An 18,602-nucleotide genomic window follows, 5' to 3' on the forward strand; every position below is an offset into this window, starting at 1 on the left:
AAACTATCTCTCAGAGCTCTTGTTTCCCACTTACGGCTGCTCCTCCATCCTGGCAGGTAGCACATGAGTCTGGCAAGGTGAGTGGCTCTGAGTGGCACAGTTCCAGGGTCACAGACATGGACAGCACTCAGATCTTCCTGAGACGGAGGAAGGCTCGAATGAGCCAACCCTGTCCCGGAGCCCTGGCGAGTCAGTTCCTCCTCGCACAGATCTGCTCTTTCTGCTAATTTGGGAGTGCATCTCAGTCAACAGATAATGATGTTTTTATCATCTTTCTAGATATGGTGCTATGTGTAGGTGCTTTGTAGAAGGAATGAATAAAATCTCAGCCAGAATAGTCAGTGACAGATAGTGCCAAGTCCTAAAGTGTATAAAGGATGCACAACAGGTGTGTAAATCCATAAACGGGGGCAGTATAAGCACTATATCTATACAAGTAAAATAGAAGGGGATGTCACGGAAATATCGTGGATCAACCTGGGGGAAGAATTCTTTTAACCAAGGATTCTTGGAAAAGATATATATTTTTCAATAGGAGACTAGAGAGAATTGGACAGTCTGGTGTTGTAATGAGGCATTCTGTGACAGGATCCACAACACTGGAAAGGAGAGGGAGGTGGAAGTGGGATGAGTAAGTCAATAGAGGGGGGAGGAAAGAACTCAGGGCAGAGTGAAGGAGACAGGATGGAAAAATGATAGTGGGGCACTCCTGTTGTGGCTTAGTATGTTAAGGACCTGACCTTGTCTCTGTGAGGATATGGGTTTGACCTCTGTCCTTGCTTGGTGGGTTAAGGATTTGGTGTTGCCACAAGCTGCAGCGTATATTGCAAACACGCTCAGATCTGATGTTGCCATGGTTGTGGTGTAGGCGGGCCGCTGCAGCTTGAATTCAACCCCTAGCCTGGGAACTTAATATGCCGCAGGTCAGCCCTAAAAAGAAAAAAAAAAGAAAGAAAAATGACGGTGGGCTCCTGTGCTGATCTGAAATTCTGTGAGTGGTCAGGGTGAACTTTCAAAACAGCTTCATGCTGAGAAAGGTAAGCTGAACAGGTGTTAAGGCCTAATTAGAGAGAACCAGGGTGCCCCCAAGGAGTCTGTATGGAGTCATGTGTGAATAGATGCTCAATAAATACTTTTTACATTCTACATTTAGATCTAGCATCCATTCTGAAGTTAATGTTTGTGTAAGGTGTGAGATTGAGCTTCATTTTTTTTAAAAGTGTGTCCAGTTGATCCAAAACCATGTGTTGAAATGACTGTCCTTACTCCACTGATTGCTTTTACATTTGTCAAAAAACAATTGGTTGTATTTGTGTGGGTCTATTTCATTGGTCTGTATGTCTAACTCTTCACTGATACACACAGTCTTGACTCTTCTAGGTTCATAATAATCTTAAAAGCAGGTAGCATAATTCCTCCAACTTAATCCTTTTTTTTTCCCTAAAAATTGTTTTGACTATTCCATTTCCTTGCCTATCCATGTAAATTTTAAAAGTGGCTTGTAGAGAGTCCTTATGGGATTTTGATTGCAATTTCATGAAATTTATAGATCAGTTTGGGAAGAATTGATGTCTTTAGTGTGTTGAGTCTTTCAATCCATGAACATGGTATGTCTACTTATTTGGATCTTCTTTGATTTCTTTAATCAGTATTTTGTTTTCAGCATACAAATTCTTCATGTGTTTTGTTAGATTGGCACCTAAGTATTTCAGTTTTTGGAACTAGTATAATTTTGCTGTTGTTTTCAGCTGTCCAAAGCTAGTGTATAGAAGTGCATTGATTTTTGCAGATAGACCTTGCCTCCCACAGTCTTACTAAATTACTAGTTAGTTTAAGGAGTTTTGTTTGATTTTGTTTTTGTTTTTGTAGATTCTGGGGATTTTCTACATGGACAGTTGTGTTGCCTGTAAATAAGAATCCTTTCATTTTTCTTCCTAATCTTATACATTTTATTTCTTTTTCTTGCCTTATTTGACTGACTGTGACTTTCATATACGGTTGGGTAGAAGTGGTGAGAGGAGGCATCTTGCTTTGTTCAGATCTTACAGGGAAAGTAGTCAGGCTTTCACCATGAAGTGTATGTTAGCTGTAAGTTTTATGTAGGTGCCCTTTCACTTGCTATTCCCTCAATTGGAACATTTCCCCCCTGAGACATACCCATGGCTAGCTTCTTCACTTTCTTCAGGTCTTTTCTCAAAACCTACTTTTACTGATTACTCTAACAAACATTTTGACCTAATCAATCTTTGTAAACCAATTTCTTATATTTTTCCTTAGCATTTGTCACTACCTTACATACTATATATACTTTGCTTATTTATTATCTATCTTCCTCTACCATAATGTAAGCTCCATGATGGCAGGGATTTTTTTCTGGTTTGTCCATTACTGTATCCTCAAAATAGTGAATAATACCTGCAGAGAGTAGCCACTCTCTATATATTTGCTGAATAAATGAATGGGTGGTTGGACCAAATCTACCCATCTACCTGCATCTGTTCCCATTTTGTTTTCCTTTTAGTGTAAGTGACTGAACTATCCTTGCTCTTATTACAAGCCTCTCTCCCCTTGCCCTCTGCATTGCTTCTCCTCTCATCTTCACAAGGAATTTTGTCTTACAGCTATTCTTCCTCACTTTTGCATCATCTGCAGAAGCAGTTCTTCCTCACTTCTGCATTATTCCTCTTAATGTGGTTGCTCTCATTAGCATAGTGTTTTCCATCTTTTTGACTCCTTATTATGGGTTTAATTGTGTCCCCTCCTGAAAAGTGATGTTGAATTCCTAACCCCCAGTCCCTTAGAATGTGACTTTATTTGGAAGCATGGTTTTTTACCAAGACCGTCAAGGTGAAGTGAGGTCATCAAGTGGGTCCTACACCAGTATGACTGGCATCCTTATAAAAAAATGAAAATTTGAATGGGGACATACCACAGAGAATATCATATGAAGATGAAGTCAGAGAGCTGGGTGGTGCATCTATACCAACCCTCACCTCAATCTCCTAACTAGACTCTATTCCTACCCTTGCCTTCATATAGCCTGACAGCTAAACTTCTGTCTTTCTACAGATGTAAATCTGATCGTGTCACTTCCATGCTGAAAGCCTCCAGTGGCTCCTGATCACAGCTAAAATAAAATGCAAAGCCCTTTCTTTGTCTAAAATCTTATCTGATCTGCCCCACATGCCTCTATCTCCACCTCCTTGTACTCTACTCCTTGCTCTCTGCCTTCATTCTCTTCCTCAGCTATTCCAAACTTTTTTTGACTCGGTACTAGCTGCTCACTCTGCCTGGGACGTTCTTTCTCCAGATCTTTACAGGTCTGTTCTTGTGATCCAGAGTTTAGCTTAAATGTCACTTCCAAAGAGAGGCCCTCTCTGTCTACCCAGTGGGAAATAGCCCATGCTTCTTCTCTCCATCATGTCACCATGTCTCCTTTGGGAGCTTATGTGATCCTGTTGGTCTCTTGTCCACTACCCCTCCCCCATGCTTAACACATAGTAAATCCCAGTAAATATTTGTTAAAAAACTTCATAACTCCTGCAAGGAAGAAACTAAAGCTAAAATTCAAGTCTTGACTCCGAATCTGTATTTGTTTCTTAGGGCTGAAGTAATAAGGCACTGCAAACAAAAAGTGGCTTAAACAAAAGAAATTTATTGTCTCACAATTCTAGATGCTGAAGTCCAAGATCAAGGTGTTTGCAGGTTTGGGTTCTTCTGAGGCCTCTCTCCTCGGCTTACTGTGGGCTGCCTTCTCAGTGACCTCCTAGGATTGCCCCGGACTCTGTGTGAATATTGTCTGTATCCTAAGCCCCCTTCTTTTTGGATACCAGTCATGGCGGATGGGGGCTCACCCATAAGACTTCATTTGCCCTTAGTTACCTTCTAAAGGCACTGTTTCCAAATGCAGTCACATTCTGAAAGACTGGAGTTAGGACTTTTATGAATTCAGTGGGGGAGGGGAATTATAATTCAGCCCATTACTTTCAGATTAATTGCTGTGGGAGCTGGTTGAGATGAGCCCCTTGTGGTGTTGGTGGTGGGGTAGGGGGAAGGCATGTGGGGCCACCACCTTTCCCCATGAGCCCAGGGACAGCCATGTTTAGCCAGAGAGAGTTGGCATTCTTACCCAATCAGACGAAGAGCACTCTGCCCCCTCCCTTTTCCTTCCTCCCTCCTCCCACACCAGAGGAGCTGACCCAGAGCAGAGGTGTGGGAGAGAACACCCCTTCAAGCCATGTAGGTATCAATCCAGCCTGGAGGGGGAGGGACGATGGGAAAAAGAGCTTTGAATTGAGATGATAGTAAAGGTTAAAATTAAGAATCAGTTTCAAAACCAAAGGTCATCCTTGATAACAGAAAGCCTCTGAAAAATCTGTGAAATGGGGCTGAAATATAATTATGGGAGCTGCCATCCTCACAGAAAGCTGAGGGGTCAGCATGGTGATGAAGTTATAGGAAAAAGTGGCTCTGTTTCTTTTTTATCCTCAGTGATCTGAGATGCCTCAACATACTGATTTTATGCTTGAGGCACAGCAGAGAACCACAAAGCTTTCTGCAGGTGTTACTCTGGGAGGCTGGCAAGTTCCATCACTAGCTGGGGATTCCTCCCAGCATCAGCTTGGAGTGGGCAAGGGTCAGATTCTTCTCTCTAGAACAGAGCAAATGAACACCAAGGGCCACTTATAAATCATGGAAATAGCAAACGTTAATTACATGGGCTCCTTATCTCCAACAACCTGCAGTCAGAGCTGTGCAGTACAGTACTTTGGTCCACCCAGCTGCGCAGTGCAACCCTCTTGTCTGCTTGGGAAGATTGTAAGCTTCACAAGAACAAAGACTAGCGTCTTCTATTTCATTGATACACAGAACATACAGTCAGGGCTGTTGATAACACTTTATTGCTTGATGCCTTTGTTCATGCTACTTCTCCTCTGGGATGACTTCTGTTCCCACCCCGGCCCTCATTACCACACTGTCCATCTCTGCCCCTTTCTTGCCTCCTAATCATTTTTTATTTATTTTTTCCTTCAAAACTCAGCTGTAGCATCACCTTCTCCAGGAAGTTTTTGGTCTGATTGGGTGAAATCCCTGGCACCGTTGGAATGTAAGTTCCATGAGGACAGGGTTTTGTCCATTTAGTAGGCTTCTCTTTAGCTCCTAGGGAGGCTCCTAGCATGTAGCGAGTGCTCAGCAGAGTCCACCTGTCCAGGCAAAGAGTGCAGTGTGTGAACAGGATTTCCTGGTGGTCCTGAGAGCACCTGAACCACATCAGAAATGCGGGTCATTGTCTGACGTATGGTGAAGGCTGAGAGCCCACCAGCATCATTTTAACAAAGTGTAAAATCCAGAGCTCCACCTAGAACTCTGTCGTCGAAATCTGGAGGGGTAAGTGTGAAATCCTCTTGGGACTCAGGGGCCAGAGAAGTGCAGATAGAATTGCAATTCCATCCAGCATCTGAGATTGATGGCCAGCCCCTTCTCAATGGAGTGGGCAGGGTGGAGGCTTTCTCAGAAGCAAAGAGCACACACGTACTTAAAGTGCAGACTGTAGTTTGCTGAGAAGCAGTATATCCATGCACTGGCTCAGAAACATGGTTGTCCTGGCGACTCTGGGTACCTGTGTGGCCGCACTCCCTCACATTAATGCCACAGCTGGTGGGCAGACCAGTCACGAGACCTCTGCTGCCTCTGTGAGGTTCCATGAGCAGTGGCACCTCCTTCTGCCTTTGACCAGCTAGAGGCGGTGGCAGAGGTCCTGGTAATGGCTGGACTGCCCCCGGGGGAACTTCACCCTTTCCTGCATTTCCCTTTGTTATGGTTTTCAGCCCTTGTCTAGAGGAGTCTTTGATTTTCTTTGTTAGGCTTGTTGAGGACAAAATGTGTGTGTGGTGTGGTTGGTGGGGAGGCAAGAGAGGGAAAAGAGCATGTCTTGAAATTTTTGTTTTGCTTTTTCCTATCCCTAAATGCCTTTAGGTTTTAAGTTTATATTCTCCAAGTACTGTGTTTTTTATTTTTATTTGTTTGTTTTATTTATTTATTTTTTTTGTTCAAATGTAAGCAGCTTAAGTGTTTCTTTCCTTTTAAAAGCCATCAGCCGTGGTAGAATATAGAGCCCTGGACTGTACCTGGATTGGTACCTTGCATCCAGCCGGTTTAATTCAATTCTCTGAATCAGCTTCCCATTTGCATAGTGAGGGCTTTGCATGAAGAAGAAGCCATCAATTAGAAGCAAGTTTAGGTCAAACAGACCAGCCTCTGGTAATCTCTAGGCCAGACTTTCAGCCTGGAGTTACTGTGGTTTGAAAGCTCACACTGGGCCCCCTTTTGTTGTCAGTTTTTTGCACCATGCGCCCAGCATGATATAAACTGTTCTATTAGCTACATGTTTAAAATAAAAAGCGTCAGGTTGTCTTAGTCCATTTGGGTTGCTATAACAAAGTACCATAGACTGGCTGGCTAATGAATCACAAGCATTTACTTCTCACAGTTCTGGAGTTTGGGAAGTCTAAGCTCAAGGCAAGGGCAGATGTGATGCCTGCTAAAGTACCACTTCCTGGTCTGTAGCTGGCTGTCTTTTCATCGTGTCCTCAGATGGCAGGAGGGCAAGGGGCTCCCTGGGGCCTCTTTCATAAGGGCACGAATCCCTTTGATGACGGCTCTTCCTTCATGTCACCTAGTTAACTCCCAAAGGCCCTACCTCCAAATACCATCACATTGGGGGTTAGATTTAGCACACGAATTTGGGGGGAGGGGGGAGAGTGGTGGTGGGAGATACTAACATTTAGCCTAGACACAGACAAAATTCATTTTACTAGTATATCTTTACTCAATATATCAAAAATACTATCATTCAACATGTGATCAATTAAAAATTATTGAGATATCTTACCTCCTTAACTTTACTAAGTGTTTAAAATCTGGTGTGCATTTTATACTTACGGCACATCTCAGTCTGGACTAGCCACATTCCATGTGGTCTGGAGGCACCACACTGAATAGCGTAGCTGTAGGAAATTGCTGCCCTGGCTGTAGAGGTGCCTTATTCTTGCTCCCGTAGAGAAGCGCAGAAATGCCAAAGAGCCCTTCCTGCTGGTCCTTTCAAAGAAAATAAATTCTTGTTTCTTCATAAAATAATGTTTACTGCATGCAGACTTCTGCCTGTATTCCAGTGTGTAAGAAGAGTCACTCTTGTGAATTTGCAGAGTTCCAGCGCAAGCTTGTTCAAAGTTCCCTTGGCTCTATTTTGCAGAGATAGAAAGGTCTCATGTTATCAGTATGAAGAGCCATATTTTCCTAAGTGTGTTTCATGAAACTCTAGGTTTGTGGGATGTGATGAGATGTGAGGTAAAGAAGAGATTTCCATGGCCAAAAAGTGTGGAGAATACCAAGTATGAAATCCCAAGGCATATCTTTACTGCAGAAATACCAAGAGATGGCTCTCATGGACGGGGCTTCTGAAACCAGTCAGATGTTTTTCTGTGAAAAGCATCTTGAGGGTCAAGAGTCCAAAGGACCCACTGAGGCAAGGCTGGTCAGAAAGTTTTCGAGGGCGTCTTCCATTGTGGGTGTTCAATCCACTTCCAACGTTCCTCCTGCTTTCCTGCTCCAGAGACCCTGTTGCTGCTATGTCCTTGAAAACAAAAGCTAACCTTCGCTGAAGAATTATTATAATGGCTCTAATACTGGGAAAGTTAGTATCTGCTGTGAATCAGATCCACTATCTTTCCTCAACACATTTTAATACTTCGTTCATAGCTCCTCGATGTGACGATGAGTGTACCTTTTATTTTTAAGTAGGAGTTCAGTTTAGAGCTATTTTGTTTTATTGCTTTATGATCCTGTCCAGTACAGCAAATATGGCAGTTTTGATTTTTCAAATGGTCAGAAATGCCAGAAAAACAAATTCTGCTTCTCTCGCCAGTATCCTCATTCATAGAAAGGAAATATGTTCCTATTTAAGATGAAAGGTTTTTTGCATTTATTTCATAGCTCATGTTGGAGGAAAAGTCTCATGGCCACTTATGGTTTATTAATTCATCCCACTATAAAATCTCTTTATAAGGGGGCTTTGAGGTCTGCCCCCCCCCATTACTAAAAGATAACTCCAGGCACTTCAAATCAAGTGAGAAAACAAAGTCATGATAATTATAATCTATCTACTTAGAAATGGATCACAACTTAACACTTTTTTCACAGGAATTTGGGTCATGTTAATGGAAACTATATTTTTCTCTTTAGAGCACAAGACTGGCTTCTAACAGTCTGGTCCATATGTTAGAAGCACATAAAAGTTAATCATTTTGCTCTGGTGCCAGTGTGTTGTGTGCAAAGAAAAGCTGTAAACCACAGCTGTGTGGAGAAACAATTGTGAACTTTATTGGCTCACACATGTGAGATGTCAGTAAACTAAATAAAATGTCACTTAACTTCGCTCAAGAGTTGGAAGTGGGAGAGGAGCGCTAAGATTTTATTAAGATTTGCATTTAGTAGAGCGGTTCCATTCTTGCATTTCACGAGGATAGTTCAAGTTACACAAAACCCAAATCAACTGTTTTCCAGATGATCAGGTGTGGCCCAGCCACAACAACAGTGATTGCTGGGGAATCAATGGGCATCGTCACGGAGTTGACCTGGTTTGGTGTGTAAATGACTAAAAAATCCAGACATCATCTAAAATCAATTGGGTTCAAACAGTTTGGCCAAGCAGCAGTCCCATCAGTTACTGAGCGGCCTACCTCCACTATCACTGGAAACCTTGAAACAACCACAAAATCTTCAATCAGGCCATCCTGGTTGATGGGGTCTCTCAGCATCATGCTCAGCATTCTGCACAGTGAACCTCTGACCTTGGGCCATATGACCTTGGGCCATAGGCTTGTCTATTTTTTGCCACATTTCCTTTCTTGGTGAATTGGGGACAAGGCTTACGGTGCCACATTAAGTAATTCATTGCCAGCACTTAGCATGGTGTCTACTACATTGTAAAAACATTTAATAAATGTCAGTATTTAAGTATTATTAACTATTTTCTGATCTGGAGCAGAGGGACAAATATAGGGCAGAATAAGTGGATTTCTACAGATGTTTCCTTATTGCTGGTTGGATTTTTTCAAAAGGTAGTAGATAATATTATACAGTACTCCCTCCCTCTGTTTCTCTTTCTTTTTTCCTTTCTTTCCTTCCTTCCTTCCATCCTTCCCTTAAGTTTATGATTTCTTTGTTTTAAAAATAGTACATTAAGACTATAAACAGCAAGTTCACTTGTGGCGCAGCAGGTTAAAGATCCAGCATTGTCTCTGCAGTGGCTCAGTGCGCTGCTGTTGTTGCAGGATCAAGCCCTGGCCCAGGAACTTCCACATGCCACAGGCACAGCAGGAGAAAAAAAAAAAAAGTTTTTAAAAAGAGTATATAAACAGGAAAGTATAAAATAAATCCTCAAACTTTAAATCATCTGTTTATTTATTTTCTTTTCTAGTCACCCAACCCAAAATTTAATGAGGTTCTAGGCAGAAAATTGGATCATCTATAAAACTCTGATTAACCCACATCCCTAATTAATAACATTTTTTAAATCTTAAAATATACACTGAAGAGATGGTCACTGGATCAAATAATTTAGCTTAAACTAAAACTCCTTGGCCAACTAGGACCTCTAGGGGGTTCCAAGTGGCTCTAATCAAACCCCCTATACCAGCAACATCTGCATCTCCACTCGCCACTGGAACTATGCTAACTATAAATTTAACAGGAACACTTTATTCCCAAAGCTCAATAAACATTCGTCCAGCCTTCTGGATGATGAAACCCAGATACTAAGAAGGCAAGTAACTCATTCTGGTCCTCCTAACAAGTAAGTAACAGCTGAGACAAACCTCAAGTGGTTCGACCCTAGAACTCACAGTTTTAACCATCTCACCTCTGCAATCAGGCCTCAGAGAGCTTGAGCAAAGATTCTGAAAGAAGAAGGGAGCATAGCGTGGCCAGGGACCAGCAAAAAGTTCAGGGTGTGTGGAGGGAAGTGAGGTGAGCTGGGACCTACCTAGAAGGGTGTTGGATGTCATGCCAAATCAAACCTAATACCACACAATTCATTCATTTACCCTTTCACTCACAAATATTTATTGAGTGCTTCCTGTATGCTAGGTAAATGGTGCTAAATACTAGATATAGAGTGATTAGTGCCTGCCCTAATGGAGCTTAGACTCCAATGAGGAGTCTCACAAGGCAGAGTGTTAATGGTGGGTATTTATGGGTAGCTTTCAGTGGTGCATCAGGGAACACTACGGTGCCACACTAACTCTGTAAAATAGCTCACAGTTGATTGCTAATTTTTTTTTTTTTGGCTACACCTGTGGGATGTGGAAGTTCCCAGGCCAGGGATTTCACCCAAGCCACAGCAACGACCCAAGCTGCTGCGGTAACAACGCTGAATCCTTAACCCACTGCACCACGTGGGAGCTTCCATCAGTTGCTATTTCTTTGGAATGATGAGACAGTGTTTTCTTGGATGACTGAAAGAAGAATTGGTGGTACTGAAGTTTGACAGGAGCTGGTAGATATAATCTATCTATAGAAGACAAGGGTGAAGGTCATCTACAATGTTGTTCTGGTGCGTGGGAGCAGGTGCTAAAGAAATATTTTTTGAAATAATGAATGGTAATAGAAATACTTAGTGCCTGGCTTCAGAGACCTTGTAACCTACGTAAGGAAACAGATCATTTCCAAAGATAAAGACCAATAGAAGGTAAAATATTTGCATTGACTTAAAAGGACTCAGACACAAGTGCACTGACTAGCTAGCTGCAGCCTCTAGAATTAGCGTGGAGATGTGATGCTTGTTGAGCTCCTTCATCAGAGAAGTCTTTCTTGTTGGCCTTTATTCTCAATAGAGTCTATTCTTTAAAAGTTAGTCATTAATTGCCTTCCGAGTCTCTAGGATAAGACTTTAATTTAGGAAGATTTGGAAATCAAACAGTTATTCTGGAGGCTATATCACAGTTCCATAAAGCCAAATTCTCAAAAAAAGCAATGCCTGTATTTAAGAAATAAAACTTACATTAACTTCATCCTTCAACACCATGACATACATCAGGTTCAGTAGAAGAAAGTTTCTGGTCAATGCTATTTTATGAACTTGTAAAATCAAACACAAGTTTGTGAGAGACAGGGAGAGAGAAAGAGAAGAGAGAAATATGTGGTGTGTTGGTGTCAAGAAAATGTGTGGCATTGTAACTTAAATATGAGTCATACTGGCCGATTAGCATGTTATAGGCTTTTTTCCTATAGAGTTTTGCTTTTCTCTGTATGCCTCTCCTTGTTTTCTGGATTCTTAAGCTACTCCAGTTTTTCTCAAAGTTACTACACCTGAATGCTTAGACTAGGTCCTTTAAAAAGGCACTAAGTGATATGACACAGTCATTCTTTGAAAGAAAGCAAAATAGTTGGTAAGTGTGAAAATTACGCTTGGATACCTACATATCTAAAGTTAACCTTAAATGCTTTCAGAGCCTCAATCCAAAAAAATTTATATATATGTGTGTGTGTGTGTGTGTGTGTGTGTGTGTGTGTGTGTGTGTGTGTGACCTGGGTCACTTGGCTATACAGCAGAAATTGATAGAACATTATAAATCAACTATAACAGAAAAAAAATCTTACCAAAAATTTTTATGTAAGTGATGAGTACATTCATATCAGCACCCAGCTTTCCAGAACAGTTGATATTTGCTAATTTGCAAACAGAAAGAAGCATAATTTTTACTAGGTAAATACATATTATGAAGATGTTGAAAATAAGCACCTTGAATTACTTCATCTTAAAAACATTGCAGGACAAGGGAGCAAAAAACGATACCTCGGTCCACTTTCTCATGTGCTGAGGAAGAGGTGTGATATAAAAACTAGAGATCTGAATAAGTTCACTTTGGCTCCAATAAGGAGGAGTAACCAGAAAGAGACCGTGGGAACAGCCATTTTTGGTGGCTCATGGTGATCAGCTATGAGGAGAGTGTTGGCAAATGAACTATCCAGGCCTCTGTCAAATCATTATTTGCTTCCTCCATTTATCTGAGCCACACTGTCATCACTGCCTTCCCCCTTCTGTTACCTGCCAAACTGCTAAGAAATATACATCATGCAGATTTTAGTTTTATCCTTTTTATTTTGTTCTTTGTTATTTTTCCACCTCAGCATTCTTTAAAGAGGTATATCACAACCATAGTTAGACTTTCAGAGCTGAATGGAAGCCTGATGCTACTCAACCTTTTTTTATTCCAATTTGAATCCACAATTATTACAGTTAATTTGCTTTTTGGTCGGCTCCGTGTTGTTTTTTATTTTTTTAACAGACTTTTTTAGAAGAGTTTTGGGTTCTCAGCAAAATTGAGAGGAAGGTACAGAGATTTTGCAAATACCCTCTACCCCTAGACACGCACAGCCTCCCCTGTTATCGACATCCCCCACGAGAGGGGTACGTTTATTACAGTTGATGAACCTACACTGACACATCATTATCACCCCAAAGCCATAGTTTACATTATTGTTCACTCTTCGTGTTGTACAATCTGTGGGATTGGACACATGTATAATGACATATATCCATCATTATGGTGTCGTACAGAGTATTTTCACTGCCCTTAAAATCTTCTGTGCCTTACCTATTCATCTCTTCCCTGGACCCAAGATCTTTTTATTATCACCATAGTTTTGCCTTTGCCAGCTGGAACCATCATTATGTAGCCTTTTCAGTTGGCTTTTTTCACTTAGTAATATACATTTAAGGAATCCCCATCATGGCTCAGCAGAAACGAATCTAACTAGCATCCAAGAAGACATAGGTTCAATCCCTGGCCTTGCTCAGTGGGTTAAGGATCTGGCGTTGCCATGAGCTGTGGTGTAGTTCACAGGCATGGATCAGATCCCACGTTGCTGTGACTGTGGTATATGCCAGCAGCTACAGCTCCAATTCAATCCCTAGCCTGGGAACCTCCATATGCTGGGGTGCAGCCCTAAAAAGATAAAAGACAAAAAATAGATACATTTAAGGTTCTTCCATGTCTTTTCATGATTTCATAACTCATTTTTTTAGCAATAAATAATCCATTTGATGTAATTCAATTTGTTTATCCATTCACCTACTGAATGATTTCTTGGTTGCTTCCAATTTTTGGCAACAGGTTTTTGTGTGGACATCTCTTTAGCTCCTTTGGATAAAACCAAGGAGTGTGATTGCTGGATCACATGTAAGAATAAGTTTATTTTTGTAAGAAACCACCAAACTGTCTCCTGAAGTAGCTGTACCATTTTGCAGTCCCATCTGCAATAAGAGTTCCTGTTGCTCCACATCCTTGCCAGCATTTGATGATGTCTGTGTTCTGGATTTGGTATCTCATTGTTTTAATTTGCTTTTCTCCGATGATATATAATGTGGAGCATTTTTTCAAAAGCTTACTTGCCATCTATATATCTTCTTTGGTGAGGTGTCTGTTAAAGCATTTGGCCTATTTAAAAATCAAGTTGTTTGTTTTCTCATTGTTGAGTTTCAGCACTGTTGGATTTAATGTATTATTTGGATAATAGTCCATTATCAGATATGGATTTTGCAAGTTTTTTTCCCTAATGTTGCTTTTTGAATAATATTGTTTACTACCCTGACTAGCTCTCTACTGCTTAGGTAAAGTTCTCACATGTCTTGGCCATGGATGCCACACAATCTCTTTTTGGTACCAGGTCAACATTACATTGTTCCTTGCTGCTCCCTCTTATAAGAGTCCATGCTTCTTAGACCACATTGCCAGGCATAGATCTAGATGCAGCTGAGCAAAGAGGGTTTGCTCCATGGACGCCATGGCAAAATGCCACAGGACATGAGTGAAAGACCACTAGTCTACTCAGACTTCTCATTTGATATGTAATATAGGTGAGTCATAGAAAGTATAAATGATCTAAAGTCAGTGGCAGGCCTAGAATATGAATTCAGGTTTCTCAGCTTCAAGTCCAGAGTTCTTTTCAACCTTCCAGGCTAAAGAGGGAGAACCAGAGAAGCACCTGTAATTCCAAGCACTCAGTCGTCATCCTGCACAATATGTAGTTAACAGCCTTTCGTTTTCTGAACCCCTGTGTGGCTTTCTGAGTCTTAATTGAACATGCAAGGAAACCTAATATTACCCTTTACACAGGGAAATCATATAACTGAGCCTCCATCAATAGATAAGGTGTATTGAACAGGGCTTCGAGGAAGAGATTTTATCTTTGGTAATCAGTCTGTTCTCTCGTGCCTTGGCATTTTATTTAGAATTCTAGGCTTGAACTGTGGAATGTGATTTTCTTGTGTTGCAACAGCCTGACCCATATGAGAATTTACTTAAGACTGTGGCTCCATTAACACTTATAGTGTCTAATAGGTATGAGTCCCCTGGTGATTTGTATCCAAACCAATCACCTTTGGCCACGCTGTTGAATCTACCAAAAGGCAGCTGAAAGAGCAAAATAGCAAAGCTTTTGTCTATGGTCCCACCAGTAGCTTATGATGCCTTAGTAAAATCTTCCTTTTCCATGTTTTCTCCCTCCAAAACTTTTTACAAAAGGGTAATTTCTACTCAGTTTTCAGAGTTTCTCCTGTGACTGCTGTTTCTTAAAAATAATCAGCCTAAAATAATACTATGCCAAAGAGGTATATTTTGGGGCGACAGATTCTGCCCATCACAGCAGACATCCTACCTGAAGTAATACATTTATCCATCCATGAAGAAATTGGATCTGGATTAGTTGTCAGAGAAGAAGAGTAACCTGAAGGTTTGGAGCACAATATGTAGTTAACAGGGGAGGTCTGCCTGGAAGATTTCTGGGGTGGGGCAAGGAAGTAGGGAGACGTGGTTGTGGGTGTAGGGAAGAGACACAGCATTAAAGTCATGTTGCACCCTCAGCTGTGGAAATAGGGGTGCAAAAAGACATGTGGTGGACCCTGAATATATCCTATAGGTAAATTACAGTTTTGGCCAGGACTAGCCCCAACTGAACTAAAAACTGCAGTGCTGCACGTGGATGTTGCTGTGAGACCGGAATAAGCGATTCTTACATGTCAGGGACATGTGGGTGCTGGCAGATGTGTGTCTGTGTGTGTGTTTCTTTTTTTCTCAATGGGTTAAGTCTTCTTGGATTGATATCAACAGTCTAGGCTCCAGCACTTTCGTGAACACATGTCACGTCATTTGGCAGCCATGTTAGTTCCGAGCAAACTCCAAGCAGAACATGTGGGGAAGGCCAGCAATACCCAGAGCTCTTTTAACTGGCTCTTTCTTTATTTATTAAGATCGATGGAACTGGCAACTTCCACCAATGTGGTAAGAGAATGCAGGAAGCAGAGAGCCTCGGCTCCACTATTCACTGAGTTAGGGGAGGGGAGCCTTGCTGCCTCCTTGACACATTCTGATGATGTGGTACAGTTGTTTTGGGATGACATCCTGAGTGTTCAAGCTCAAGGATGAAAGAAGGAGTTATTATTTTTGCCTCAGCTCTACAATTTTGAAATCTCTGAGCCACAAATCTTTAAAGCCATAAGTCCCATTTTAAATGGAAAAAAAAAAAAAAATCAGCGAAAACCTTGGTTTGTTCCTTCAAGCAGATAGTCTAAAGATGTTCATTATGCAGAAATTCCTCAAGATGCCAGACAAATGCCAATTAAAAGTCGATGCAGAAATGGGGAGGAGGTTTCTCTTGGATGTTGAATTTCCCACATATGTAATAAAAGCTAGGTTGTGCATTCGAAAAAGAGAGCATTCTCTATACGTGCATATCTGTCTCATTTGTCTGTCTCTTATTTCTCCCCTCCATAAAACTACAGTCCCTTCCACATATATAAAAATTGTCCCTGTTCTTTCCTTGAGAGATTAAGTGTGCTCAGAACTCTCCCACCTCCCTCCTGCCCATTTATTGATATTAACACTCGAAGCTGGAGATAAATGCCAGGAGAGAAAGTCAACACTGCGGGACAGAAATCTAATGTCGTACTTCCTTTCTCGGCCTCCTGCAACTCTGTCATATTTTCCTGGTCACTATTTTAAGTTATCTCAATATATCAAATTACAACAAGTCTTAATTGTATACATTTAGGATAGAAAATTACGTAAAGACAAAAAAACCCCAAAAACCAAAAAAAAAAAAAAAAACCCATACAAAATACTATAGTATGTGTTATACAACTACTGAATTGAACTCCTGGCATTTTTTGTTGGGTATAATGTTATTAGCTGCAAATTAGAGCATCTCACCCATGGCAGCATAGGTCTGTCCCAAGCTGGCTCCCTAAACTTTTCTCACCCTACCTGCAGATTACACAAAGTGGAGTTCTTGGTGTACTGACGTAAGAGAGACCACCACCTCTCAGAGCTTTGGCAGTGTCTTGAAGAAGGAAAGGCCAGATGAGAATTTGTTGTGAGATAAAGTTTGATTTAAGGCAGGTCTTTCTAAGTGAGAGGGCTTGATTAGGAGTGGGTCAGGATCACACTCAATAACAGCAAGTCCAGGCTTGGTGGAATAGCAAGGTGAGGATTTTGACATGAAGGATTCAGAGAATCATAGGGCTTAAACTGTGGACACTTTCCCTTAAGGAGTTGATGGGTCTTGGGTCTTCTGGGAAGTTTTTGTAGTGAACAGTCAGATCGCAGGTCAGGACAGGAGACTCCTAGAAAAAGAAATTCATGCTAATGCAGACAGGAGTGACACCGGGTCGCTCTCATGTAGACTGGAAGATATGATTTTGGTTTTCAGTATCCAAGCTGACGGAAGGGTACAGAGTTTCAGTTCTCTGGTCTACTTGGATAACTGAATCTGGTAACAGAAGAGCTGAAGCATTTGAAGTTTTCTTTGCAGCTCCTTTTTGGGTAGTAATTTGACACAAGCCTTTCAGCATTGCTTTGCAATCATTTATTCGCTCATTAGCCTATTTCTTCCATATGGAAAAGTAAAATGGGAAAATTTCCCAAACAAATGCCTACCCGCAGTCACCACCAGAAACCTGCAACCAGTCCCTTGCACCTAGAGGGGGCAGCAGAGGGAAGCCAAATTCCAAGCATGATTATTTAAAACAGCAGCCCATCATCTTGGGCAATTCTTATGAGGTAACTGAAGATGAAATCACGGGTGCTGGGTGTTTTCCAGGAGCTGAAAATCCTCTCAAGCAGGCAGGAAATGACCATCTTTTAAAAGTTTCAGTTCTGTCTTCAGCCCACTAGTCTCTTTCCCTTTAAGTTCGAAGCGGGTAAATTATGTGGGATCATTGCAAGATCCCTCTTAGATTCTTTCTTCACCCAGGTCCTATGTAGGATAAACATTCCATCCGAAGCCTCTGACTTTGGTTTCTCTCCCCAACACACGTGGGCAGTCGCACAGTCCCAGTTTCCGGAGGTGCAGGAAGGTGCTCAGAGGCAGTGAGAAGTCCTTAGCTGTCTGTGGTGAAGCTCCGAGGACACTTAACATTTGAAAGAAGTGTGAACACTGTATTTACATTTGAATTAAAATGGAAACTTCTTATAGGTCACGTTTCTGAAAGGTGTGTGTGGCACATCTGCTGAGGTCTATTGTTTATTCATGCCGTAAATCCTTTGAAATGTGTTAAAATGCTTCCCACTCATTATAAAGCTCCTGCCACCCCTGGATTACGACTTTGATGTCACCAATCCTGCTTCAAAGGGTTCTTTCTGGGCTATTAATCACAGTTTAGCCTCTGAAGATATCGCCAGAGAAAACATTTGGACATCTTTGTGCTAGATTTACTAACTTTGAAATCTGGAGTGTCTTGCAAATGCACAAATTGCAGCATTTCCTTTCATTGACAAATTTTTATTTAGCTTCAGAATCAAATGACATGGTAGGTAAAAACGCAAGCAGATCTCTTGGTTTGGGAGGCTAGGGATGAGAGAGGAGATGAAGGGTGGGTGGTGAGGACGGGGAAAGAGGGTCTGTGCAGGCCACTCAGACACTTCTGAGGCGAAACGCAGTAGGAAGCCGAGTGGCCAAGAGACTGAGGTTCAAAGTGGAGTTGCGTTATCATTTTTTTTTCTCATTGTTCAGTCTTTTTTTTTTTTTTTTTTTTTTTTTTTTTTTGACACACCAGTGCTCGAAGTACAAATTAGGGAGCTCCTGTTTTTTCCTCTTGCCTTCTACTCGCTGAGACTTTTGTGAGCTGTTCACAGCAAATCATCGTCATCGTCAATGCTAGTTATACCAAGTGAGCACTTACCTTGTTCCAGCCCTATGTTGACAGTGCTTTTCATGAATTATTTCACTGAAGGCTCATAACCGTCTGCATGTTATAGACAAAGAAACTGGAGCTCTGAGATGTTAATGAACCTGCTCGAGGTTAGCCTCTAGAACTCAGAGGCTGCTCAGATGCCCAGCTAACTCTCTACCACTGTCAGCTGGTTCACTGCAGGAGGCCAGGTTTCCCACAGGCCGAAGGACGCATCCTGACAGATCTGCTCATCAGTGTGTGGATCTTAAATGCTGGCAGCGTTGTTCTCTACTGCCCACTTTTTCTTTCAGGAAAACCCCGAGCATCTGTTTTTCTTCCATATTCATCTCTTTCAGTGACTAGTACTGTCCTA

The 18,602-nt window shown here is 41.5% G+C and overlaps 1 protein-coding gene across 3 annotated transcripts in view; it reads left to right on the forward strand.

Annotated features, from left to right (window-relative positions):
• Positions 1–18,602, forward strand: part of MYO3B (myosin IIIB) — a 423,015-nt gene that overhangs the window by 218,582 nt on the left and 185,831 nt on the right. The window lies entirely within an intron of this gene.

Source organism: Sus scrofa, chromosome 15 (genome assembly GCF_000003025.6).
Source record: "Sus scrofa isolate TJ Tabasco breed Duroc chromosome 15, Sscrofa11.1, whole genome shotgun sequence".
NCBI lineage: Eukaryota > Metazoa > Chordata > Mammalia > Artiodactyla > Suidae > Sus > Sus scrofa.